The 26,575-nt window shown below is 37.5% G+C and overlaps 1 protein-coding gene across 1 annotated transcript in view; it reads left to right on the forward strand.

Annotated features, from left to right (window-relative positions):
- The first annotated feature begins 24,486 nt into the window (after positions 1-24,486).
- The window catches only part of LOC122487448 (contactin-6-like), a 295,894-nt gene continuing 293,805 nt past the window's right edge, over positions 24,487-26,575 (forward strand). Inside the window, 1 exon segment of the mRNA XM_043587958.1 lies at positions 24,487-24,989. The gene's annotated coding sequence lies outside the window, so the exon portion shown is untranslated.

A 26,575-nucleotide genomic window follows, 5' to 3' on the forward strand; every position in this document is an offset into this window, starting at 1 on the left:
AAACCATAAAGTTTGTGGAAATTTGTTACAACAGCAGTGGAAAACTAATGTAGGTCTAAATATACCCTGGTATTTTATATAAAAGACTGAAAATGACTGATACAATAATGGAATTAAATAGTCAAAGAATGTTAAAAGCCACAACGTGTAATATATTTACATTTTCACTGCAAAAGTAATGTGATTACTTTTTATACATACAGAATTACTGTATAAATTTCAAACTGTGTTTAATTCATTTTACTGCAGTATGAAATGAGACTAGAGTAATGCCTCTACAAATACTCTGAGACATTTGTAATACAATATGGAAACATCATAGAGATACTTTATTCCTCAGCTAGAAGTTTCTTTGTCATTTTGTTTATAAGTAAAGTTAGCATGGTAAGTGAGCCTTAGAGAAACCTCGGTCTGTTTTCCATATCATAGTAAAATTGGTTTCACTGTAGACCAGTTTCTCTTGCAATGCTAATACTAATGCAATTTTGTTTTAAGCTGCTTACCGGGAATCAGTGTCTATTTGTTGTGTGATTAGACAAAGAACACCTGTTAAAATTTCCTAAGACTCGTATCATTTTCTCCCCATTGTTGAGAATGTCCTCTTGTTTGATCGTAGTATGGAAATGGGATGTGTGGTTGAAACGGTACTGCAGGAGGAAACAATGCATGACAGCAGAAGTAGGGAGATGAGAACAACTGTGGGAAAAGTCTCCATCTTATTCACGGTCCAGAATGCTGGTTGCTTTGGGGAAGAAATAAATTTGTATTGGCTTAAGGGACATCCGTTTGTGGACCATGCTGCTTTAGGGGAATTTTGTTGCATTTTTAATTCCCTGACCTGGGTCGCTGCAATCAAACAAAATTTTATTCTTTTCACTTGTGTTCCAGATGGAAGAAAATGTAAACAGCTGTCCAAGTGGTAATGGAGCCTTTTCTTCCACATTCTTGCATGTCATTATGTTAGAGATTTACTTTTTCAGCAAATTGAAACCTCTAAAACCTAGTAATCAAATTTTCCCCCTCTCTCTTGCTTTCTCTTCCAACTATCATCAGTTGCTTACTTTCAGAAATAGTTTTCCAAAGATGACGCTATGATGAGGATGCATGGTCATTATCATATTTACTCTTATCAGTACCATATAGCATTATGTTGTTTACAATAATTAGCTGCTGGAAGCAGTCCTGTAAACACAACAGTGCGCCATTCTGTATATAGAAAAGCAAATCTCTGTTAGGGAGGGGATGGGTACATGCTCGTTTGGCTACCGGTTATGACTGCGTTGTAAAGATCTAAAAGAAACCACTCATTCACTGCTTTTCAAGATGATGAGTATATGTGAAAAAATAAGATATGAGGAAATTTGGAAATTTTAATAAAACCATTGGGAGATGGGTCCTTTTTTGAAGTTGATGAGCTAATTATGTTCACTTGAGAATCAAGACAATGAAATTGAATAATTAATGTATTTATCTTACACAAATGTAATTCTATGCATAGGATAGCCCCTATCTCCTTACTCATATTAAACAAGCAGTGGATATAGTTACACCAAAAACAACCAATGTGAACTACCAAAATTTATGATAAGTATGTATAAAGGTTGTTTCAGGGTTTCCTGACCTTTGAAAAGAGCTAAATGTGTGGTGTAAGTGATCTCTAAGTAGGTTGTGACAAATCAGCACTCTCCTTGAGGAAGAAATTGAAGAATAATTGAAAAGCATAAAAAATATTGAGCAATGATTTAGAGGAGTCGACATAGGAATATATACACAAAACCATGTATGTTTCTTAATGGGAATTTTATAAACTTTTCAAGGATAATTTTAATTTTATAGAATTGTTGCTTTTCTTGTTGTCTTTAGAAAGTGACTGCCTCTTAAAATGTAACCTCACTGTCTAGTCACCATTTCAACACACATCCATCGAGCACCTCCTATATTCAAGGCATTGCTTCATTCAGAAAACATGAAAAATCAGACACTCCTCCCTCTTAGAGCTGTCTCATCAGTACAGATATATAAAAGTATAAGTGATGTTATTTAATAGTGAAATCGACAATGTACTAACAAAGCAGTAGAAAGTTAGAAAGTGACATGAGAGGAAAAACTATTTATGATTTCTCCATTAAGGTATTTTGGGGTGTTGGGAGTCTGGGTGTCTCAGTTGGTTAAGCGTCCAACTTTGGCTCAAGTTAAGATCTCATGGTTTGTGGGTTCAAGCCCCATCAGGCTCTGTGCTATGACAGCTGGGAGACTGGATCCTGCTTTGGATTCTTTGTCTCCCTCTCTCTCTGCCCCTCCCCTCTTCGTACTCTGTCTGTTTCTCTCTCTCAAAAATAAATAAAAATTTAAAAAATTATTTTTAAAAAAGGTATTTTGGTGGTGCCTGGGTGGCTCAGTCGCTTAAGTGTCTGATTCTTGATTTCGGCTTAGGTCATGATTTTGCGGTTCGTAGTTTGAGCTCTGTGTCGGGCTTCATGCTGACAGTACAGAGCCTGCTTGAGATTTTCTCTCTGCCCCTCCCCTGCACACTCTGTCTCAAAATAAATGAATAAACATTTAAAAAAATATATTGGAGTTTTAGAGTTCATCTGTGTTTGCTAAATTATTAATAGAAGTCAGATAGTGAAAATTAGGGAATAAATTGATAAAATGTATTTATTTACCTGCACATTTTAAGAAAAAGCAAATCTGTATTTCTACATGTACTTTTGTGTTTCTCTTTGTTTTCTGGTAGTGTGGGGAAGAAATAGTTTTCAAAGTTATTTCGTGGCCAGATAAAGAGTAAACAATTTAAATAGTGAAACAAGCAAGCAGGCCACTTCTAATGACAAAATTTGATATTGGTTATGAGAGTTCAGAGGACATTTTTTAAGGAGAATCTTTGAAAAATGCTAATGGTAATTTTTTTTCTTTTAAATGTGTATCCGTTTGCTTGTTTTTATAAAATATTCTGCTTCCTCTAATAACCATATAATGCTGGGTAAGTCATTCTAAGTGGTTAAGTTAAAGTCCTGTGCTGTCATGTGATCGGAAAAGAAACTTCTGTAGTGGATGGTGTTGTTGCCCCGTGCAGATTGCTTTTCCAGGCCAGTGCATGTACCCTCCTGCCACTGTGAGCCTTGGCTGTTAAAGGCTTACTGTTACTTTTTTTTAAGTAAGTACCCTCAGTAACACTGGAGCTGTGGTGCCTGAGAGAGAGTACTGTCCTCACGCACCCTCTTCCAAAGCCTGAGCCCAAACTACCTGACATGAGGGGCAGCAACTATTTTCCTTTTCACAAGGTGGAGTCAGCTTAGTGGTACAATCCGTGTTCCAGAGCTTCCCATTGGGACAGGCTGGAGTTACTTTATAGCTGCTTAGCTATTTCTCCTGCCAGGTTCTGCTTCCCTCCCTCCCTTTATCCAGAGCATTTAGCTCATAAGTTACTCAAAGAAGAATTCCCGACTCAGACTTTCTGCTAGGGAACAAAGTTAAAGCAGTATCTCTATGTTCCAACTATCTATCTAGCCCAGTACTTGACACATACCAAATTCAGATAATGATAATTGAATGAATATCGAATGATGTTTGAATTCATGGTATTAGCTATTAAGTGATATCTAGGGCTACTGGTTTGTTGGTAGACATATGTCTTGACAGACCTCTCTACCCTGCAATGTTCATAAAGGAAATAATTTTAGTGACCATTTATCAAACTTCTGCAGGTAAACATTGCAAACCCATTGTCATTTTAGTTTTCTTTTCTTGTTTTAGGTTTTTAAAACTCCCTTAGAAAGTCATTTTAAGAGGTAACCAACTTATCTGGTACTAGATTCAGTCAAGTGTTAGTAACAACAGCAACCACAGAAATACACACACACACACACACACACACACACACACACACATACACACACACACACACACAAATCTGGATTTTAGAAACCAGTCTGTTCTAGTATATAGATTGTTAAAAGAAAAGTTGTGAAATACATGCTGTGAATAAATTGGAAACTGACTGGCTACAAAACTTCTATAAAGATATTGAGGACATCTTAGGATGGTAGAGTTGCATGATGGTATATAATTTATGCACGGTTATTTATCTGCAACTATCCAGAAAAAATACAGGTTGTTTAAATGGCTTCAGAGCTTAACCCTTCCTCCCATTTTCCCCCAGACATGTCCTATTATCTCACATCAGTCCTGACAGTGAGTTGTCTTGTTAAAGGGCTTGCAATTCCATTACAGATAAGCTCCAAATATTGATTTGTACCTTTTATTTCCTTGGTCTGAGATACAGGTGGGGCAAATGTTCAAATCTGTTGCTGCATGGCAGAGAAGAAATTATCTCCAGAGAAAGGCAGATGAACGTACCAAATGGTTTACTAAATTTCTATTTCACTTGTACATCTTTGTGTAGGCTAAGCCTGTGTTGATCCAAAGGTGAAGGACATACCAAAGTGGGAGCAATGAACAGAACTCCGAGACACAGGAAGTGTTCAGTAAATACCCATGGAAGGTGGTAGTAGGGCATGGTCTCTCTAGAATGGCCTCAGCCATGCTGACCTTGTGGCAATTGGCAGGAAGGACATGATGTGCAAGATAGAATTCCCAGTGCCTGCTTGGTAGGCATGCAAATTCATGCATTTGTTGTATAAAAGATTTAATGTGAGCTCCTCAGGGTAAAACAAACAAACACAAACAAAAACTCCTCTTTGTCTCCTATCCTCAGAAATCTATATCATAATGAATCCCTAGAAGAATGGTGATTAAATGAGTGAGTGAATGATAAATTGAGAATAATTATTACATATTTATTTGGCATTGTATGAGGGTGCAAAATGTGGGAAACCATTCCAGCTTTGCCTGCCCACACCTTCATTCCTTGCTGACTCTCATTCAGACTTGCCTTGACTTAATGTTTTGAATATTTATTTATTCATTGCTTCCCTTCTCATACAGGACCTTTGTCCCAAGTGTTCCCACTTGTTGGTCACATTTTTTTCCCTTTACCACAATTATTTCTTACCCATTCTTGAGAGGTTGGCTCAAACATTTTATTCTTAGGGGAGTTTTCTTTGAACTTCAGGTTTCAAAATCAGTTTGTTTATTTTCTACCAATCATGTTAACTTGGTTTATTTGATTTAATAAGAGGTTAATTTGAAATTTTCAAATTTTATCATTCATTAAATAGTATCATAACTGAGAAAGTAAACATGGAATAATTGTCTAATGTGTTGTAGCACTGTGAGCTACAATATAGATAATAGATTATCTATTAATATAGATAACCAGCCCACCTTGACGAAATTTGTATTTTTCCTTTAAATTCTTTTAACTTATGTTTAATTTATCCAAATGACTATATGCACTTAATCTATGTTCAGATGTTAAGACGAGTATTGTATATATTTGATGGGGTTTTTGGAATGGAGGTGGGTTCTGGAACTGACAGTCAAGAAAGAATTCTTGAGGTGTCTTTGGTGCAAAAACAAATGGTGATTTTACTAAAGCACAGGAACAGGACCATGAGCAGGAAGTTGGGCATCAAATGATGGGGTTTGGTAGTGATGGGAGTTTGGAGCTGACAGCTGAGAAATAATTCTTGATATGTCCTTGTTTCAAAAAAAAAGTGATTTTATTAAAGCACAAGGACAGGACCCTGGGCAAAAAGAGCTACCCACAGGGAGAGGAGAGACTGATTATATACTTGGTAGTTGCGGGGAGGTAAAGGCAGGGGACCTTTCCAAAGAGATTTTCAGATGCTAAGGAAGACTCACAGGACCCTGGAGGCCTAGCTATTGTCCTTGTTTTTCCCTCCAGCAAAGCATTAACATTAAGACATTAGAGAGTTCCTGGAGAAATGTTTTATTCCCCAGCCTCGAGTATTGGTCAGTGGGCTGCAAGTTACAAGGCAATTTAATTTTATCTGACATTTTCTTCTGTCTTTGTTTCCCACATGATGTTGAGCAATTAAATATCATACAATTTTTCTAGGAATAGTGTTTCTACTAGATGAGTAAGATGTAACTATACATGGTGTCTGACAGTTACTTTGTTCTTAGTACACGCTGACAGATATTTACATTTGCTGCTGTGTTTCTTCCATTTTTATATTTAATTAACTGATACTTTAGATAAATTCCGTAAGATAACTTTTTCACTTAATTATAGAGGGTATATATTACATTAAAACTCATAAGTTATTGACTTAAAGAGAAGTAAAATCACAAACTCTTCTTGCTTGCTGGTAAACCACTGCTCTACTCTATTTGTTGGCAAGTTCTTCAGAACATAGACATGATGATTATTAAACTCAACTCTCAACATATTATAGAAGGCAGCCGGCATAAACTGTTTATTGTTTACCCAATATCCATTTCCTGGGTTCCATAAATCTAGATGGATTCAAACGATTCATTTTTATGGGGGAGCCTGAACATAATTGATGTGTCCAGGTCTTGGCAAAAATTCATGGATGTATCTTCTCCGTCCTCAGCACAGGTGTAAACAAAAGACTGTATGGTGACAATGTTGAAAGATAGAAGTAGCTTACTCTCTGGATTACTTGCTAGAAGACAGCCATAGGCTCCCTAATCTGCCCTGGGCTTGGGTAATGTTATGCAAGTGAATTTCCAGGTTTATTTATGACCATGGTGATGGGGTTTTGGAGTGGTACGGATCTGGAGCTGATGGCCAAGAAAGAATTCTTGAGACGTCTTTGGTGCAAAAAAAATGTAATTTTATTAAAGTACGGGGCAGGATCTGTGGGCAGAAAGCTGCACTGAGGTTGTGAAGAGTGATTGGTTATATACTGTGGAGTTGGGAGAGGTAAAGGCAAAAAGGAGGCCTCCAGGAGGACTTCCATATGCTAAATAAGACTCCTAAGATAACTGAGGCCTAGCTATTGTCAAGCTAAGGTTGTTTTTCCTCTAGTAAGCTATTAACATTAGGACAGTAGGGGGTTCCTGGAGAAATGTTATACTTTGTAATTGTTTCATTTGTCAGTGGACTGCAGGTGATAAGGAAATTTAATATTTTTTTAAGTTTATTTATTTTGAGAGAGAGAATGAGTAGGGAAGGGGCAGAGAGAGAGGAGGACAGAGGATCCAAAGCCATCTCTGCACTGACAGCAGAGAGCCAGAAGTGGGGCTCGAACTCATGAACTGCAAGATTGTGACCTGAGCTAAAGTTGGAATATTAACTGATTGAGCCACCCAAGCATCCCAAGGAAATTTAATTTTACCTGCCATTTCCTTCTTGCATTTGTTCTCCATATCACTATGGAGGGGAGGGTGATGTTGGGGCCCCAGGAAACTGAGTCTACAGGTTTCTGGAGATTAAGCTTTGATAAGATTGCCCTTTTCTTATAATTTACTAAAATATATATACACTGATGAAGACTCTGTCCTGCTTAACTGTGATATCTATCAGTTAAGCATTTGTTTTCTTTCCTTTTCCTTTGTTCTTGGGCAGCCAGAAGTACCTGCGAAATATCACCATATCCCACCCAGGGGCAGGGCAGTGTTGGTAGCTTGTGCTTTGTCCTCAGCTTGCCTTATGCTCCCTCATCAATGGCATAGCCTTGCCTTGCCTGACTATAGCATGTCTTAAGATTTGCCTAAACTATCACACATCTCACTTGGTCAACAAAATCAATCCAACAAAATTCTATTTAGTGAGCACTGACCAAATAGCATATATTGCATGGCTGTAATTATAGATAGAAATAGTATTCCTTTTCTGTAAGGTCAAAAACTCATCAGGAGAGGTGTGGCTTTACAAATCAATACACAAATGTTATTTGCTGTTATCATGATAAAAAATAAACCAAGAAAGATAGGTATTTATGTTAGGCTGCTAAGGGTACCATAACAAAATATCATAGCATAGACATGGTGACCTAAACAACAGAAATTTACTTTCTCACAGTTCTGGAAGCCTGAAATCCACATTCAGGGTACATGAACTAGCCTGCTTGGGTTCTGGTGAAGGTTATCTTCCTGGTTTACAGACAGCGGCTTTCCTGCTATGATCGCACATGGCAGAGAGAGAAAAAGATCTCTTCCTTTCTCTTATAGAGCCTCCGTCATATTGGAATAGGACTTACCGTTATAACCTCATTTAATATTAAATACCACATAATGACCCTATTTCCAGATACTTTCACATTTGGGGTTAGGGCTTCAACATGTGAAATTGGAGAGGCAATTCAGTTCATGAAAGTATTTTCTAGAATTAGAAATTAAGTGTTCTATATTTAGAATCACGGAGAAAAGGAATAATTCCTCCAGAGTGGAGGGAAGGGGCAGTTTCCCAACCAAGTCAAATTTTAAGCTACGTAATGAAATAAAAATTATTAAAATTGAAAATATCAAAAATTCAATTAAATATATACCCACAAACACAAAACCATTGATTGCAATAACTGAGATAAAAAGCATAATTAAGATAAAGAAGTCAGAGATTGTAAAATGGAAAAGATACGGTAAATATAAGATCTATCAAAGACATACGACACAAAACCATAATGATGTTTAGATATAAAGAGCAGAATAAAGGGAAACGAAGAAATTATCAAGAAATAATAGTATAAAAAGTCCCAGCACATGAGAGACACACATGTAGAGATAAAAAGAATCTAAAAAATGATAAGGTGAGGGATATTTTTAAAAGTGATACACCTAACCATGCCATCATAAGACTTCAGAACACGAGGAAAAGTGCTAAAAGTTCTGGAAAAACAAAGATAATCAACGAAATATTGAGTATTAAGGCGGCATCAGATAGCGCATCAGGAAAACCAGTTTCTAGAAGACAGTGCTTGGAAATTTTTTGGGAAAATCATTTTAACTATAAATCCTATACCAGCCAAAGAACTAAGGCCAAAGTAAATATTTCTGAGACAAGAAGATTCATAAGACACATGTGTGTTTTTGCCAGAGAAAAAGTGGAATGGAAAAAAACTTAAAAGTACAGTGAAAATAAGCTATAAGATGATGTCCAGAAGGGGTCTAATTTAGTAAAAACAATTCAAGTAGATCTAAGTTGAATGTCTTTTAAAAAACTATATAGAGTCTATCAAGTGAAAGAAAGAATATGAAACCAAAAAATGATTGATACTGGTAACTAATATTTGAAAGAAAAATTTCTATTTTTCTCAACAAGAAAAAAAACAAACAAACTAAAAGCAATAAAATCACAAAAACATGGCATCCAAGGCATCCATAAAGTACAATTACATGTAGCATGATCTTAAGCAATTGATGAGTTAAGAAAATAAAGGAATTTATCTGAATATGATTCCAGAAATCATTTTTATCAAATGAGAACTAGTGGACCTTGGAACCACAGGGAAGAAATGTGAATCCAAAATTGCTAAAATGCTGCTAATGGTTTTAAGTATTGGCAGTCACTGATTTAAAAAACTAACAGAAGTCTTAGGTTTACTATACCCCAAAAAAATCTTACCACAATTGACAAATTGACAGGAGACATAGCTGAAGAAGAGAGCTGGGTGGTGTTGGAGAAGTGTGGAGGAAAGGATCAGAATACTAATAATCTTTAATACGGTGTAGTGTGCAGAAATACTTTCTAAACTGGTGAGATGATAAGAGGTTTAAGTGTTCTATTTATAGATTAAAAGGTAATCATTAAAATATCTAAAAATATTAAGATAGCAAAAACCCTCATGGTGTAGAGAGAAATATTAGGTGATAAATGCTTGCATTATAAGAAGTCAGAAGATGCTGTCTAAAGTTATATAACCAAACTTAGAACCATAAATACATATCAATGAAACAAACATAGAATTTGGAAACTAAAGTCCAAAGTAACGGAGACCATGAAGTTGAAATTATATCTGGGAAGTATGATTGAAGGTGAGGAGAGCAAGAATGCAGCCATTAACAAATACAAAATATATCTCTGCTAACCTTGTACATTGAAAAGTACTAAAATTACCTATTTAAAAAGTGAAACTAATAAAAATTACAACAATTTTATTGTCATCCCTTTGTTTTGCAATGCATTGTCTATCAGATTGTTCTTGGATACTGCTTCAGATCTTTCCAGCCTCATCTCCTGTGTCAGCTGACTCTGCACAGTCTTTGACCAGATTCCTGCAGATGCCATTTGTTGGCATTTGCTTCAGTTCATACAGTGTACCCTTCATCTTCTGCTCCAAGACTTCTTTGCCCCAGTTGCTTTGGGACAACCCTGGGTACCTTTTCAGCCTTCACATGTGCACAAAGCATGGATGTGGAGGAGTTAATGCCCCCGTGAGATAGACTTGGAGCAGTGAGGGTCATGAATTCATGGATAGATGATTCTCTGAGTCTCATCTAAATCTCAGAACCCATTGGGATGGAGCAAACAGTTACCCATAGACAACTCAGTGTATTCACTCTTGTACTGACTCCTCTTTCTGCCCTCCCCATCCCTCATCTCTGCTCCCTCAGTTTATCCTCCTAATTTAACCAGTAAGTGTGAACTAATTGTAACCACTCTGCTTCTGCTTTAAGGGAGCCAAGAATAAAACCCAAGGCATATGTAAGGGGAAAATAAATTGTCACAGGACTACTCATCTGTGAATCCCTACTCAATATTCTGGGAAGGACATCTGAAACCAGTCATTAATGCTCTTTATGATAGCTCCTAGAAACTTAGACATGCTAATATATCTAATAAAAGAGGTTAGGTGATAAAATGCAAATATATCTAGTAAGAGAGGTTAGGTGATAAAATTGTCTTGCCACTATATTGAGGTAAGAGTCAGAAGACACAGGAAACTTAAAAGGTTAACATGGATTTCTTATGTGGTGCAGGAAAACCCACTCTCTCCTACCGTGTTTATTTGGAGGGAAAGGGGAGAATCCTTTCACTAAGGTAATAAAGACCACCCTAACAAGGGGGTCACTGGTCCTTTGGTGGTGGCTGTAGACAAGATTTGACGCTATTACATGTAATAGAACAGGACTTCTTAGTATCAACAGGAATAATGGAATTGCAGAATGACAATGTTATTTGTCAGCAGTTTACTTTTAAAGGCAAGTTAGATATGATTGCTATAATTGGCAACAAGCCTGAGTGACAGTCAAAATTCTGTAATTGTAGAGATGAATGACAATGGCTAATAGATCATGGTGTATCCTCAAATGTAACACATTGCCAGTCAAAAAAGGAGTTACTGAGCTTTTAATATTTTTTTTAAAAACCCACATTAAAAAAATAAGGCTGAGGAGCAGAAGATTGATGTCAAAGATCACAAAGAAAAAGCCACTATGTTTATAAGATCTGTTTCCAGATGCCAGTCTTAACCCAAGGCCCATTGATTGAAAGTAGAGCAGGAAGAATATGTGATCACACTTCAATTATGCATAGTAAATATGCTTTTAATTCTTAGTAGAACAATGGCTGTTTACCAGAGTAATTGTGCTCTGGGAAGGGCAATGTCCATAGTTTTTGAGTATTGTTAGGTATGAATTCTGAATTGATACTTGGCTACATGGCAAGCCATAAAGTCCTCTAGTTAGAGTGTGGGCTCTGGAAACCAGGTGTAAAAAAATCTAAGCCCAATGTATGTCTGGACCAATTATGTCTTTATTTTTCCAATCTCTGAGTATAAAATTGTATAAATATATATAACATCCAGCCAGCAGAACCTTCAAATTGTCTCCCATCTTGTAGCAGAAGAGGCGTTAAAGTAGAAAAAGCAAATATAAGATCCCTAAATGTTCTTTCTCATTGCCACATCATGGCAATAACAAATCTGAAGGACTATCACATCCCAAGAGGAACTATGGCAATTAGCATCACTATCAAAGACCAGAAGGATGTAGGAATGGTAGTCCTATCATATTTCCATTTAGTTAACCTATGTTGCTCCTTTAACCACAACAATAACAACAACAAAATAACACATGGATTGGAGCAGGACCTCCCAATACTTAGGACTATTCTATACAGTTGTGTTGTCTTTACTGGAACACATCAGTACATTTGGAATGACATTTGGAATGTTAACAATGGTCTAATGAATGCGCTTTTCTCAGTCTGCATCAGCAAAAGGAAGCAAAATTAGATTGTCTTCTCATGTGAAGGATAACAGTACATATTCACTTTCTTGTTATGTGCCATATTAATTCTCTTACCTTGTTCTCATGTATAGTCTATGGCTATCTTGATGATCTTGGAATTATGTGGAGTATCACATTGGTGCACTATACTGAAGATTATCCTGATTAATCTCGTAAGCAAGAAGGACAAGAAAGTGAGATGTCCTAGTAAGATAAACATGCCATGTGATGACAGATAAAACTACAAAGCTTCTGAGACTGCTACGTAGACATCTTTAGGTTTCTAAATAGCTGTGGCATCCTGAGATATTCCTTTTAATAAACATGATTTATTTCACCATGTTCCCCCTATCCTTAATAAAGAGATACATAACTTAGGGCATATTCTATATTTTTCACCATGGTTGTCCCTAGAAATACTGACCAACTGAAAGAAGAGGGAAAACACTTCAAGCATACATAATAATTCAGTTGGTATGAGAGATTGGTGTGAGCCAAAAGTGAACTGCTGTCTCATTATATCCCATTTCAGGGGTGGTTCTAAACAAAGGAGTAAATGAGAATCTTCCTAGAGGACGAAGCTGTGAGCAGTCTGTTCACTGTTCTCTTTGTAGGGAAGAATCGACCTTAGTTATGAATGTACAGGGACTACTGAGCAATAATAGTGAGTGGTTTGCATACTTAGTAAAGAGTCTGGAAATAATAAGTGTAAAAAATCAGACACAAGAAACAGAGAGTCATGGTGGTAGACTTACAGGAAAAAGCATGATGAGTGCACTTGTTTGTGCCTCCTATTAATGCCCAACAGATGTCATCCACTGCAAAGAGATGCCTAACCACCAAATTGAAGACAGTAACTTGTTCTGGAATGTCAATCACTCTCTCTCCTTGATCACACAAGTCTTAATATAGTGAGCCATGGATTGAGTGACCATGGCCTCATGGATGGATTTATGTATGAATTCATAACATGAATTCAAACATGAACTTCCTCAACATATAGGTGACTAGCTACTGCCACTGCTGACTGCCTAGTCTACTGGCAATAGAGACAAATCATGACTTTTCAATATGGCACCATTCCTCATGGAGTCCAGGTACCTGCTTGATGGCAAGTTGATTATAATGGACATCTTCCATTCTGAAGGAAACAGTGATTTATTCTTATCAGAATTGAAAGCCACCCAGGATATAGGTTTTCCTTCTCTGCCTGCAGTTCCTCTGCCAGCACTACCCCATGAGGACTTACAGAATGCCTAATCTATCACTATGTTATACTATATATCATTGCCTAAGCGCAAGGGATCCATTTTATGTCAAAGGATGAGTGACACTTGGTGAATGACAATGGGATTTTCAACATTTGTACCATGAAACCTTATCACTCAAAGACAGCTAGTCAAATATAATGATGGAATAAACTATTCAAGACTCAGCTAAGTTGACAGTTCTAAGAACACACCCTGCAGAATTAGAGCCTGGTCATCTAAGATATGATATATATACTAAAAGTGCATTTGATATATGGTGGTGTCAACACTGGGTGGAATACATGGGGCCAAGAAATGAAAGGGAATAGTATAATTGGCTTTTCTTACCATCATGCCCAGTTATCCATTCGCATAATTTGTGTCCCATCCCAATTCCAGATCATTTAGCTGAGAGGTCCTGAATCATAAAGGAGGAAAACTTTCATTAGAGGACACAATAAATATTCTATTACAACTACCTGATCTCTTTAATCATCTTATTCTCATGAACTCACACAAAAAGAAAGAAATTAATATATTTCTGGGACTAGTTAACCCTTAATGCCATTAGAAGCAACACTGTTGCTGTCCATGGGGTCTTGGAGGAGTATATCTGTAATGTTGACTCTTCATTGGAGTATCTCCTGGGTTATATGTGAAAACTAAGAGTTGTGAAAAACAAGGTTGTTTTACTAGGACAAGGGATCTAAGGGTCCTACCTTCCAAAGGAAGAAGGTCTGGGTTACCTGAACAAACAGCTTAGAACAGCCTGAGTGCTAGCTGAGGGTGAGGCAAATCTAGATTTTTTGGTACAGGGTGATATTGTGGATATCAGTTATGGTCCCAAAATGAGTTCCAGTGGGGCATAACCATTTTACACCAAACCTCTTGCCTTTAAGTTATTGCAGGGAATTTGTCTGGCTGAATCCAGAAGCTGCCTCTGTTGCTGATTGGACTTAGCGAAGGTTTTTAATAGATCCGAGTGATTCAAAGTGGGAACTAAGTTTGATGCCTTTTTCTGCCCAATTTCATAGCTTTTCAGCCTGACCAAATATTCAAGCAGTGTTTCATGTAGCCTCACACAAATGTAACCTGAAAGTCTTTCGTCTCTCACAACTCCCATTTCTCTTCAGCAGTTTCTCTAATTCATGGTATTGAGGACTCACACAAACTTGATTGGTACGTGTGTGTGTGTGTGTGTGTGTGTGTGTGTGTACCATAGATGTGTAGGAGAGTTAATTCCTCCCAAAACATTCTTGTACCAATACATAGGGTAGCCATACATCTTCATTGGCCCAGGATAGATCTGAATTATATCAGCTGTGCCAGCAATGCTAAAATACTATCTCTTTTCGCTATCATAATTGTCCTCTTTTCCTTTTTAAAATTTTTTTCAACTTTTTGAACAAATCTTATTTTTTTAATGTTTATTATAGAGAGAGAGACAGAGACAGAAACAGTGTGAGTGGGGGAGGGACAGAGAGAGAGAGGGAGACACAGAATCTGAAGCAGGCTCCAGGCTCTGAGCTGTAAGTGCAGAACCCAATGCAGAGTTTGAACCCACAAACTGTGAGATCATTACCTGAGCCAAAGTCAGATGCTTAGCCAGCTGAGCCACCTAGGTGTCCCAGTTGTCCTGTTTTACATGATCAAGTATATGGTTGTCTTATTGCTGGATGCTAGAGCCACATAGATAAATGCTGCCCCCATGCTCTGTCTAGGTGGATGGCCTTGAAAGAGTTTGATATGGTAGACTTTTAGATATCCCCATAGACTTGAACAGTCATTTATACTCAGTGTTAGAAAACTCAAGTGATACATCTTTTATGGGCTTTTTTTTTCTTCCTCCCATTTAACACTCCCTGTCCCTCACTTATAGATCACATTTTCTTTCTTTCTTTTTTTTAAGTTTATGTATTTATTTTTGAGACAGAGAGGCAGAGAGAAAAGGAAAGAGAGAATCCCAAGGAGTCTCTGCATGCCAGCACGGAAACTAGCACGGGGCTTGGTCCCACAAACATGAGATCATGACCTGAGCCAAAATGAAGAGTCAGACACTTACCTGACTGAGCTGTTCAGGTGCCCCAGTAAATCACATTTTCAAGTAAATGACTCATACATGACAAAAGACAGAAAGTCCTTGTCTCAGGCTCTGCTCTAAGCAAAATCCAGCCTATGTTGACTTGCTTTTGGTAAGTGACAATAGCTCTGTCCACTTGCTATTACCGAATAAAAAAATACCATAATATTTCATGACTTAAAATACTAAAATCAATTTTATCTTTCAGGTATGCAAGATAGTTCAGGTTTTTTCAGCTCACCTAGGTTGCCCTTAGAGCTGGACAGCTTTCTTATTACCCCTTTGTGTGGATCTGCTAAAGTGGTTCTCCTCCGAGTATCATTCATCCTTCTTGAACTGCAGGTAGCCACAACATGGTTTTCTCTGGCAATACCACAGGAACAAGAAAGTAAGTTGGTTACTTTCAGTCAGTTAAGCATCCAACTTTGGCTCGGGTCATGATCTTATGGTTCATGAGTTTGAGCCCCACATCGGGCTCTGAGCTCAGAGCCTGGAGTCTCCTTCAGAGTCTCTCTCTCTCTCTCTCTCTCTCTCTCTCTCTCTCTCTCTCTGTCTGTCTCTCTGTCTCTCTGTCTCTCTCTGCCTTTCCCTGCTCACACTCTGTGTCTCTGTCTCAAAATTGAATACACATTAAAAAAAAGAAAAAGAAACACATTAAGGGTATTTAAAAGCTAGACCTATAGCCAGTCAACTTCCATGCTGGTGGTCCAAGTACGTCATGTGTCAAGTTCAAAATCAAGGGACAGGGAAGTATAGTCCACCTCCAATAAAGCAATGGCAAGGGTGTGTATATATATATATATATATATATATATATATATATATATATGGAAGGGTAAAGGATTGAAGCTGATATATTGATCTACTGTATGATTTTGAAAGGAATACCAGTATATTGTCTGTGAGGGAAAAAACTTATACTGTATTTCTGATAATAATGCCAGTGAGCCAATAGGTAAATTCTATTTAATGGAAAATATCATGAAACTCACATTTTCTGTGTAACCACCATTAAGACAATGCAATAGTTGCATGTTTTAGAAAAGCAGGACAAGAATGGGACAGGCAGAAAAGTTGGTAAAGCCACTAAACTCTTGATGAAAATCCAGATTTTAGAGCTTATGTTGTATGATGTCTTCCCTGTGTCTAGGAAATAGGATACAATAATAATTATTATACATGGAAAAACCTCTCAGTATTTAGGGTTAAAACAATTAGAGTAGAAGAGGAGCCACATTAATGAAATACATTTATTTTCACTAGAGCCCAAGCAGTTTACCTTATGATTTAGAAAGATCACGTTGGGTCTCATGGTAAATAATACTCCTAAAATGAGAGTCTTGCAAAAGCAATTGGTGTTCATTAGAATTCAGTATGGGAAGCAGCAGGTGGCAGGCAGTTCCATGGAACAATTTTGCAGTGCCCTTCTATGGTTGAGGCAAAACAATTCATGTCGCAAGATGCCAGGTCTTACTCTCTGTTGTAAGTCATCACTGTATAACAATTTTTCTGTTTTTTTACGAATATAATCAAGGAGCTCAAACTGAATTATTGCAATAGCTTTCTAAATTATACATTTTCTTAACATGTGGTAGAAGGGGAATACATGCATTTCACGGACTGTTATCACTTTGAAAAGCAATACATTTCATGGCAAAATGTAGTTATGTTCCCCTCCTCCCCACGGAGGAAAGTGAATTTTTGAATATCTGTAACATTACACATATGTGGTGTAAAGTGAAAAGACAATTTTGTGCTGGGGCAGAAGACCAAAAAAATTATCGCCCATCTTTCAGTGTGCTTTTTCCTGAAAGAAAGTAAATATGTGTAACAGATTTCCCTTCCTGACACTGATCCCTACCTCTCCCTTACCAGAAAGGAAAAGGGAAAGGAGTAAAATAATTTTGATTTCCTGTGGCCATTTAATACTTGTGTCCTTTTCAAAGCTTAACTATCTAGTTAATTGTCAAAGTCTGTGCAGTTACAGCTTAAAAGACTGTATTCAAGAGAAACCTTTAATTATGTCTTTAAGAGTGGAAACGACCATAAAGATTATAGCAGTTATTTTTGCCTTCCATTTGTCACACCAGTGGCTATGGCAGAGAGCTCCTGGTAAAGAGTTTTAAATGACAGATTTGCGGGGGTGGGGTGGGGAGGGGGGCGGGTAAGTGAACCTGCATTGAAATCTGTGTTTGGCCTTTTACTGTTTGTGGGATCTCCGGCATACTATTTAATCTTTCCAAAGCTCAGGTGCCTTAAAACAAAGGTGACAATACCTACCTCATGAAGTTGTTTATAAGGATCAAGTGAGATTTTAGTCTTAATGTCTAGCCCCGAGGAAACACTCAGGAAATTATAGAAAATTATTTATGACTTAGTAATAGGAGAAGAACTACCTATGGTGGGCATGGGGAAAACATCTTATATATGTTTTAAACCTGAGTTTTTCAGAACAGATGTGTAACTGCATGAAAAATAAACCAAACAATCAAAACAGTAACACCGGGGCGCCTGGGTGGCTCAGTCAGTTAAGCAGCCGACTTTGGCTCAGGTCATGATCTCGCAGTCCGTGAGTTCGAGCCCCACGTCGGGCTCTGTGCTGACAGCTCAGAGCCTGGAGCCTGTTTCAGATTCTTTGTCTCCCTCTCTCTGCCCGTCCCCCATTCATGCTCTGTCTCTCTCTGTCTCAAAAATAAATAAACGTTAAAAAAATTATAAAAAAAAACCAGTAACACCAACAAAAAAATACAGCCTATGTTGGTATATCGTATAAATTGAAAATAATTGTATAAGTCCAATAAAGCATTATGTGTTCATCTTCTAATTATTTTAGAGAAAAAATGCTATGAGAGGTGCCTTCACTGGAAGGCAGTTGTATACAAGTAATAGTTATTAGTCATATTTGTTTCCTGCAAGAGGCAGAGGACATCAAGATTCCGTGAGGCTTGAAACTTATAAAATTCAGGGGCCCGCTTCAAGAATTGGTGGCTGAGGAGAGCCTGAGTATTTTACCTGGAAGTGTTGGGAAGAAGACAGAAATTGAATTTCCTCATAACACGGAAGCAGAAAACCTAGCAGCCTTCGAGGTGGATTGTCCTTGAGGCCCGCAGGGGAAGAAAAGCAGTGCTTCCTAGTTTCCTAAGTTTGTTTCACTGCCAAAGGAATTCTGTGACACAGGCCGTTAAGAGGGTCTAGACCTGTCATCCTGCGCCTGATGTTGGGGGGTCCTGCAGAATGATGCTGTCTCTCTGCACTGGATGCAAACAACTCTTAGTTTCAGTGTCCCCCAGACCATGTGGGCACGTGAGGATTCCTTACATGTGAGAAGACTCCTGACTCCATGCCTCAGCAAAACTGCAAGGCAATCAATCAACTTTAATGTGATGTCAGATGTCACAATAAATGCAAGTGCACTAAGGTACCCTATCAAAAATGTAGAGTCGTACTGGGTTTTAAAAAAATCCAGCCATATGACAATTATGAGAAAGATATATAAAACAAATTGGCAAAAGAAAAAAAGCTTGGTTAATGTACAAGTATATAAGGAACTTCAAACCAGGAAAAAGGCAGGGATGCCAAGTATAATTCCAATCTAAGAAATGTCAACATATTTTTACATATGCCTAAAGATTTTTACAAAATTATAAAGGTGCAATCATGTGTATAGTTATATGTTTGTTGGTATATATGTATATAAACACATGCCTATTTATGTACTCATAAAGATATAATTCACTATATATAAATATAGTGTACTGTATAAAGCACTATATGTAATGAGATATATATAGTCATATACACGTGTACACATATACACATACACACAACCTTAATCCATTAAGCAATGTAGCCACAAAATATGTCGTGGTAAAGCTTCCCCCAAACCAGGATTACTTGTTTTAAAAATCTTTTTAAGAAATATTTACCATGCCTCTCACAGAGTTTGACATGCCAAGTCCTCAGCCAGACTGCCTGGGATCAACCCCTCCTCCATCTCCTGTTTGGGTGCTCTTGGATCATTTAGTTAACTTCTGTATCATTCATTGTCATTGCTTGTTAGATGTGGAAAAGAATAACATAATGCTAATCTGGTTCTTGGGAGGATTAAATAAATTACCAGAATAAAGTACTTAAAACACTACCTACCACATTTTTGGCTGCAAAAGTTACCTCTCAATATCCTCATCGTTGTCATCATTATCATCATCCCCTAGAAAAATCTAAGTGATTCCAATTGACCCAGATCTCAAATTTGTGAAATGACTGACAATCCTAGATTAGAGAGGTGATTTTCTTTGTCCACTAAAATCAATAATGACAATAACGGTAACAACGATGATAATTTTTGGTCAGAACGGAAGGCTTGTCCATTTTTTAGTTTTCCAAAGCTTTAAGAGAATCTACTATCTATCATCATCATGTTCATTTATTAAAACTCAACTTTATACACTTTACGTGACATAGTATATATTCATTTTTGCAGTTGATACTATTTGCCAGATGCCTATCCTCATGTAACCACTGTCACAATCAAAAACAATATTATTTTAAAATATTCCCTTCTAACCACTGGCAGTTAATCTATACCCACCTCAGCCTTAGGCTGTTTTCTGGTCAGTATAGAATTCTGTTTTCTGGTCAGTATAGAATTGCTTTGACTTTTCTTTCTTTCTCTTTTTTTAAAATGTTTGTTTATTTGGGAGGGAGAGAGAGAGAGAGATCACTTGCACGCGCACGCCAGCGCAAAAGTCGGGGAGGGGCGGAGAGAGAGAGGGAGACATAGAATCTCAAGCAGGCTCCGGGCTCCAAGCTGTCAGCACAGAGCCCAACATGGGGCTTGAACCCATGCATGAACTGTGAGATCATGACCTGAATCGAAGCCTGACGCGTAACCAACTGAGCCACCCAGGCACCCCTGACTTTTCTTGAATATATATTTTTGGTGTTTTTTAGATTAATTCAAATAGTGAATTTTTGTAATTTTTATCTTTTTAGTGATAACTAGTTTTATATTTATGAAACTATCATAAGAGTAATTAACCTGCTGATTGACATTTGTGCTGTCTCCAAAATTTACCTATTCTTAAAAAATTGTTGTGACTTTAAAAAAAATTTTTTTTAATCTTTATTTATTTATTTTTGAGAGAGAGAGAGACAGAGTGTGAGCAGGGGAGGAACTGAGGGGAGGGAGACACAGAATCAGAAGCAGGCTCCAGGCCCTGAGCTGTCAGCACAGAGCCCAATGCGGGGCTCGAACTCATGGACTGTGAGATCATGACCTGAGCTGAAGTCGGACACTTAACTGACTGAGCCACCTAGGCACCCATGATGTGACTTTTTATTGCAAGTCTTTGTATGGACTTGTTTTGTTTTTCAGTTTTCAATTCTTTGGGGGAAAATGTATATGAATAGAGCTTCATATTTTAAGAACTGTCAAATTGCTTTTCAAGGTAGTTTTAACATTTTATACTTCTCCCAGCCAGGTGTAAGAGTTCCAGTTGCTTCTCATCCTCAGAAACCCTTGGCATTTTCAGTGTTCTTAATTTTGGCCTTTCTAATGGGTGTGCAGTGGTATTTTGTTGTTGTTTTCATTTGTGTCCTTGATGAATAATGATGATGAACACCCGTTTTTATGTGTTTAAATGCCATTCAGATATCTTTGGTGAAGGGGCACCTGAGTGGCTGAGTCAGTTAAGCCTCTGACTTCGGCTTAGGTCATGATCTCATGGCTCATGAGTTGATCCCCATGTCAGGCTCTGTGCTGACAGGTCGGAGCCTGGAGCCTGCTTCTGATTCTGTGTCTCCCTGTCTTTCTGTCCCTACCCTGCTTAGGCACTTTCTCTCTCTCTCTGTCTCAAAAAATGGTATCTTTGGTGAAATGTGTGTTCATATATTTTAAAAATTATTTTAAATGATTCTTTGTTTTGTTGTTGAGCTGGAAAAATACCTTAATGATGTATTTCAGAGATCAAATTTTCATTTTGATGAAGCCTAATATTTCTATTTTATTTTCTCTTACGTTTTGTGTTTTTTTTTATGTGAATGTGAATGTGTGAGTAAGCATCTTAACACATCTTTGCCTGGCCCAAGATTTTGTATATTGTCTTCTAGGAGTTTTAAAGTTTTACCTTTAGGTGTATGATACGTTTCAAGGAATTTTTTTGTGTATGATGTTAGGTAAGGTTCAAAGTTAATTTATTCCAAATGAATATCCATTTGTTCAGGCATCATTTCTTGAAATATGATGCTTTTATCATTGAATTATCTTGACACTATTGTCTAAAATCAACTGACCCTGTAAGTGCAGTTTTATTTTTGGACATTGTATTATATTCTGTTGACCTATACTACAACACCATAACGCCTTGATCACTTCAGGTTAGTAGTGAATGATAAAATCAACTCCTCCAATTTTGTTTTTTATCTTTTTTATTTTACTTTTCTTGATTCATTTCCATATAAATTTTGACCCTCTTCGCTTCATTTCCACATAAATTTTAGCATCATTTGGCAATTGAGCCAAGTTAACATGCTAAGACTTTGATTAGAATTATTTCAAATCTAAAAACCTATTTAGAGATAAGTGACCTCTTAAAAATATTGAGTTTTCTGGGGGTGCCTGAGTGGCTCAGTTGGTTGAGTGTCTGGCTCTTGATTTCAGCTCAGGTCATGATCTCATGTTTCATGAGTCTGAGCCCCTCATCAGGCTCTGTGCTGGTAGCGTGGAGCCTGCTTGGGATATTCTCTCTCTCTCTCTCTCTCTCTCTCTCTCTCTCTCTCTGAAAATAAATAAATATTTTTAAAAAATAATGAGTTTTCTAGTCCGTGAACTTGCTATATTTCTTCATTTACTTAGGTTTTATTTCATTTATCTCAATAGTTGTTTCTAGTTTTTAGTGTGCATATTTTAATTTAGAACTTTGATGCACATCCCACTGCACTGCAGTGATTAAAGATTAAAGAGAATGAGAAGATGCCAGCAGAAGTTTCTTAGAAGGAGCTGCAAGTGACATATTGGAAGGGAGACAAAAGATCAAGCAACTTGAATTTAAGATAGAATGAGGATGGATGATTTGGAGATAATTAGTATTGCCAACTCTTTTAAGAAGTTTTAATGTAGGGGCGCCTGGGTGGCGCAGTCGGTTAAGCGTCCGACTTCAGCCAGGTCACGATCTCGCGGTCCGTGAGTTCGAGCCCCGCGTCAGGCTCTGGGCTGATGGCTCAGAGCCTGGAGCCTGTTTCCGATTCTGTGTCTCCCTCCCTCTATGCCCCTCCCCCGTTCATGCTCTGTCTCTCTCTGTCCCAAAAATAAATAAACGTTGAAAAAAGAATTAAAAAAAAAAGAAGTTTTAACGTAAAAAAGAAGCAAGGAAATGGAGTGTTAACTGGAGGAACATGTGAGGTCAAAAAGGTTGTTGATTTTAAGATGGGCGAAATAGCAAATCTGTTTGCTATAATGATACAAAAGGGAGACCTGTTGATTCTGAAGAGAGAAGGACGCATACCTGCAACAGTCCCTTGAGTATGTAAGACAGCACTGCAACCAGAGCACAATGAAGAGCTTGGCCTGAGGAAGGAGTGTGGTTTACCCAGAGCAGAACGAGTGAAGGCAGAGTTTGTGGGTATGGGTGCGCACCTGTGACTAGATGTAATGGTAGGAGCTACTGAAGTTCTCTTTTGATTCTTATTTTCTTATCAGTGAAATAAGTTATCAAAGCCATCAACAGTCTTTGAATATGGGGTAGAAGTGTTGGAGATTTATTTTTTTTCTTTTATTTGTTTTGGGAAGGGGGAGAGGGAGAGAGAATCCCAGACAGAATCCACAGTATCCGCACAGAGCAGGAAGCGGGGCTTAAACTCACAAACTGTGAGATCATGACCTGAACTGAAGTCAGATGCTTAACTGACTGAGACACCCAGAGGCCCCAGAGTGTTGGAGATTTAACTAAAGGAGTGTCCTTTAAAGTGAATGAGTTCCTATTCAAGGAAAAACCCGCCATGTTGGGACTATTTTTCTCATACCTAGTAGAAAAATTAGGTATTTTGGCATTTTTATAAATAAATAGTACTGTGATTTTAAAAGAGGCAGAGATACTTTTAATTAAAAAAAATAGACATTCAGTTAGGACACATTTTATAACTATAAAATAATTCATCCAGTTTGCTTTCTCATGAATTAGAACTCATTTTGAGTTCACCTAGTGTTAAGAAGCATTAATTGTTTCTCAAGCCTCTGATGATGGTGGTTGGACCCTGTGTAGAAATGAGGTCCATGACTGATATATTTACAGAAGAATGTAATCATGGAGATTCATAGGAGGTAATCATGAAATGTAGCCGTAGAAACCTTATGGCTCATCAGATAAAAACAAACTGAGTCTGAAGGATATCTTTTGATTTATTCACATTTGATTTGTGGACTTACTTTCCCCGTATCCATTTTCTCTTGGAGGCTGAGAATGGAAGTTCTTTTCATTATGACATGAAAATAAGTCCAAGACATTATTCTGCTCTCATGTTGTAGCCATGTTCATATGGGTTAGTGTCTCTGTGTGTTTGCAACTGTTTTTCTTATCATTAGCTTTTGTTGTTATTGTTAGCTTTTTTTCCAGTAAAAAGTTAGCCCCTTCCAAACCAATAACAAGACCCAGACATACTTAAAGTTTACTTGTAAGGCTGGGTGTGAAGCACAGCATTCTCTTCTTTACAGGGTTGTTTTGCAGACACATGCACACTTGTTCTTGGGCTCTGGAGATTATAAGTATGTTACCTAGGAGAACAGCAATACTCTTTTGGACTTGACTCCACTTTCTTTACACACTTCTCTATCTTTTAGAAGCCTCCTGCACATATTTTTAAAATGTGTTTTAGAAAGGATTTAGTGACAGTGCATGAGACCCTTTGATTCTATTTCCCCTTTCTCTTCACCTTAACTAGTAGCAGGAGTCACTGGTGTGCTTCAGAAAGCTTACTTATGTTTGAATACAGTCTAAATCAGTGCAGACCCTTGACTGGCTTAATCTTTGCTTGCAAATGACAATGCAGTGAGACCAGAGGAAGAAAAAAAAATTACTTCCTTTCCTATTGGAAACCTAATAAGTAGTTAGCCTGACCCAGTTTTCAATAAAGGAGATTTTCTGATGACCCAACAGGAGTGACTATCTGTAGTCAAAGAAAGGGGAGGGTGAGTTTAATCTTTCATGCCACTGGAATGGCAGCTGTTCTCAGCTCTGTCTGATTCTGTGAAGGATGGTGAAGATAGAGCTGCTTTTTCAGTCTAGGGAGAATTTTCCTTTTGAATATTCCAAACGGGGGATTTGCACATGTGCCTCAAGAACTAATTGTCTAGGTTCCGTCAGGAATGCAGCAGGAGAGGAGCGTATTTCATGCTTAAGACCAGAGAAGAGCCACGCAATACTCAGTGGATAAAAGGCTTGCGGTCCCAGCTGGGAAAAAGAGTCCCATTATCTCCCAGCTGCATAGACATTCCATACGGCTTGGTTCTGCCTGGATGCACAGCATGCCTGGCTGAGAGCTTGAAACAGAGTTCTGCAGAAAAATTGTAAAGATCCCGAGACATTTCCCTGGTAAGATCTGTAAGTACAAAATTGTGCTGTCTGCTGCATTGAGAATTTTGCTGGGCAAGCTGCGGCTTTTCTTCCTCTCAATGTCTTTGTATTAGCATAACAGGTAAAAGCTGGGGTTGGGGGAGAAGTCACTGCTTTATTTATGCTATGTTTCTATGATGTTGATGCTTAAAATGCATTTATTCCTCGTGAGAGAAAATGTATTGAATCTGTATTCTGGGGAGCTTAGGATCAAACCAGGGACAGAGAGACTACAGGTACATTTTTCAGTGTTTCACTAGTCTTTGCTGCAGTAAAACTAATGGGCAAGACGGGATGACAGTGCTAATTCTGGTACTTTCAGATGGCTTCACGCCCTTTCTGTAACGGCAAATGAGAAAATGTGATTGCTAATTTTTTTTCATCGTAGGGTAGAGGGGTGGGGTTTACATTGGCCAACAGATGATTTAAAGGAATGGTTGTAAAAAGTTTCCTGGGGGAGGGATTTCGCTCCCTGGAGGGGAGTAAAGCAAGACTGGAGGTCACATGACGCCACCAAATTTTTTCTGGCGTTTTGCTTCGCACCCAGCTTCCTGATAATCGCTTCTTTTCATTTACAATAGGTAAGCTTGTCAGTATTAAGGTACCTGTAATAGTTTATGAAAAGTTTCAGAAGTTGATGACTTGGGAACAAAACTTATAAGAGCTCTGAGATTAGCCACGTATAGCCCATTATGTTAACGGAATACTATCAACTTTGGGGGTTTGGGGAGAAATTGGAATTCATAGTACTTGCTTTTCCAATTGAAAACTACTTATGTTTAAATAATCAGCATCCTGACTATGTCCTCTGAGAAATATTCACAGAATGAGTAAACAGAAGTTATATGGAGAGAAAAAATAGGGAGAACAGTAGAATTACATAGAATCAATTTGGAAAATGAGGTATTCATAAGCTGATCTACAGTGGCAATGTTTTTAAAAATCTTTCTAAGAGAAAGAGCCATATGTTGAATATTGAATTTCTAGTTTTGAACAATCTTCATGTATCTGATGGGTTTATCTTTCATTATTGTTGTTAAAGCTTTTATCAATATATGTGCCTTGTATTTTATAAGATAATAATATATTTAAGCACACTCTCCCATACCTCACCCCCCCACACACACATGTGTAAACCTACACAAAATACACACACACAAAATACTGTCATGATTTGTATCACAAACAGAAACACAGAGTCTTTTCATCTTTGATACTTCCATGATTTTTTTAAAGCAATATCATGGCTATGCAATCCAAAGATGTCAAGTATATAAATCTACACTTTTTATAAGGCTTTGTATGAGGTTGTATAAATGCATAACTTATCACATCTTAGCTAAAAAACTACTCATTTATAAACTGCCATTGCATTACTTCCTTTGAACATTTCTAGTTAAGTGCCAGAATAGTTTGTTTAGTATTCTCCATGTAACTTTCTCTAATGAAAACAAATTCACATTGTCATTTGGAGAATTAGTACATATTTGGTTTAAGTTTAGAAAAAAAAGAATCAATTATCTTGGGAAAAGAATATGAAGTGTATTAAGTTGTTTGTATGCTTTTGTGTTTTT

The sequence above is a fragment of the Prionailurus bengalensis genome, chromosome A2, assembly GCF_016509475.1.
Source record: "Prionailurus bengalensis isolate Pbe53 chromosome A2, Fcat_Pben_1.1_paternal_pri, whole genome shotgun sequence".
In the NCBI taxonomy this organism is placed as follows: Eukaryota; Metazoa; Chordata; class Mammalia; order Carnivora; family Felidae; genus Prionailurus; species Prionailurus bengalensis.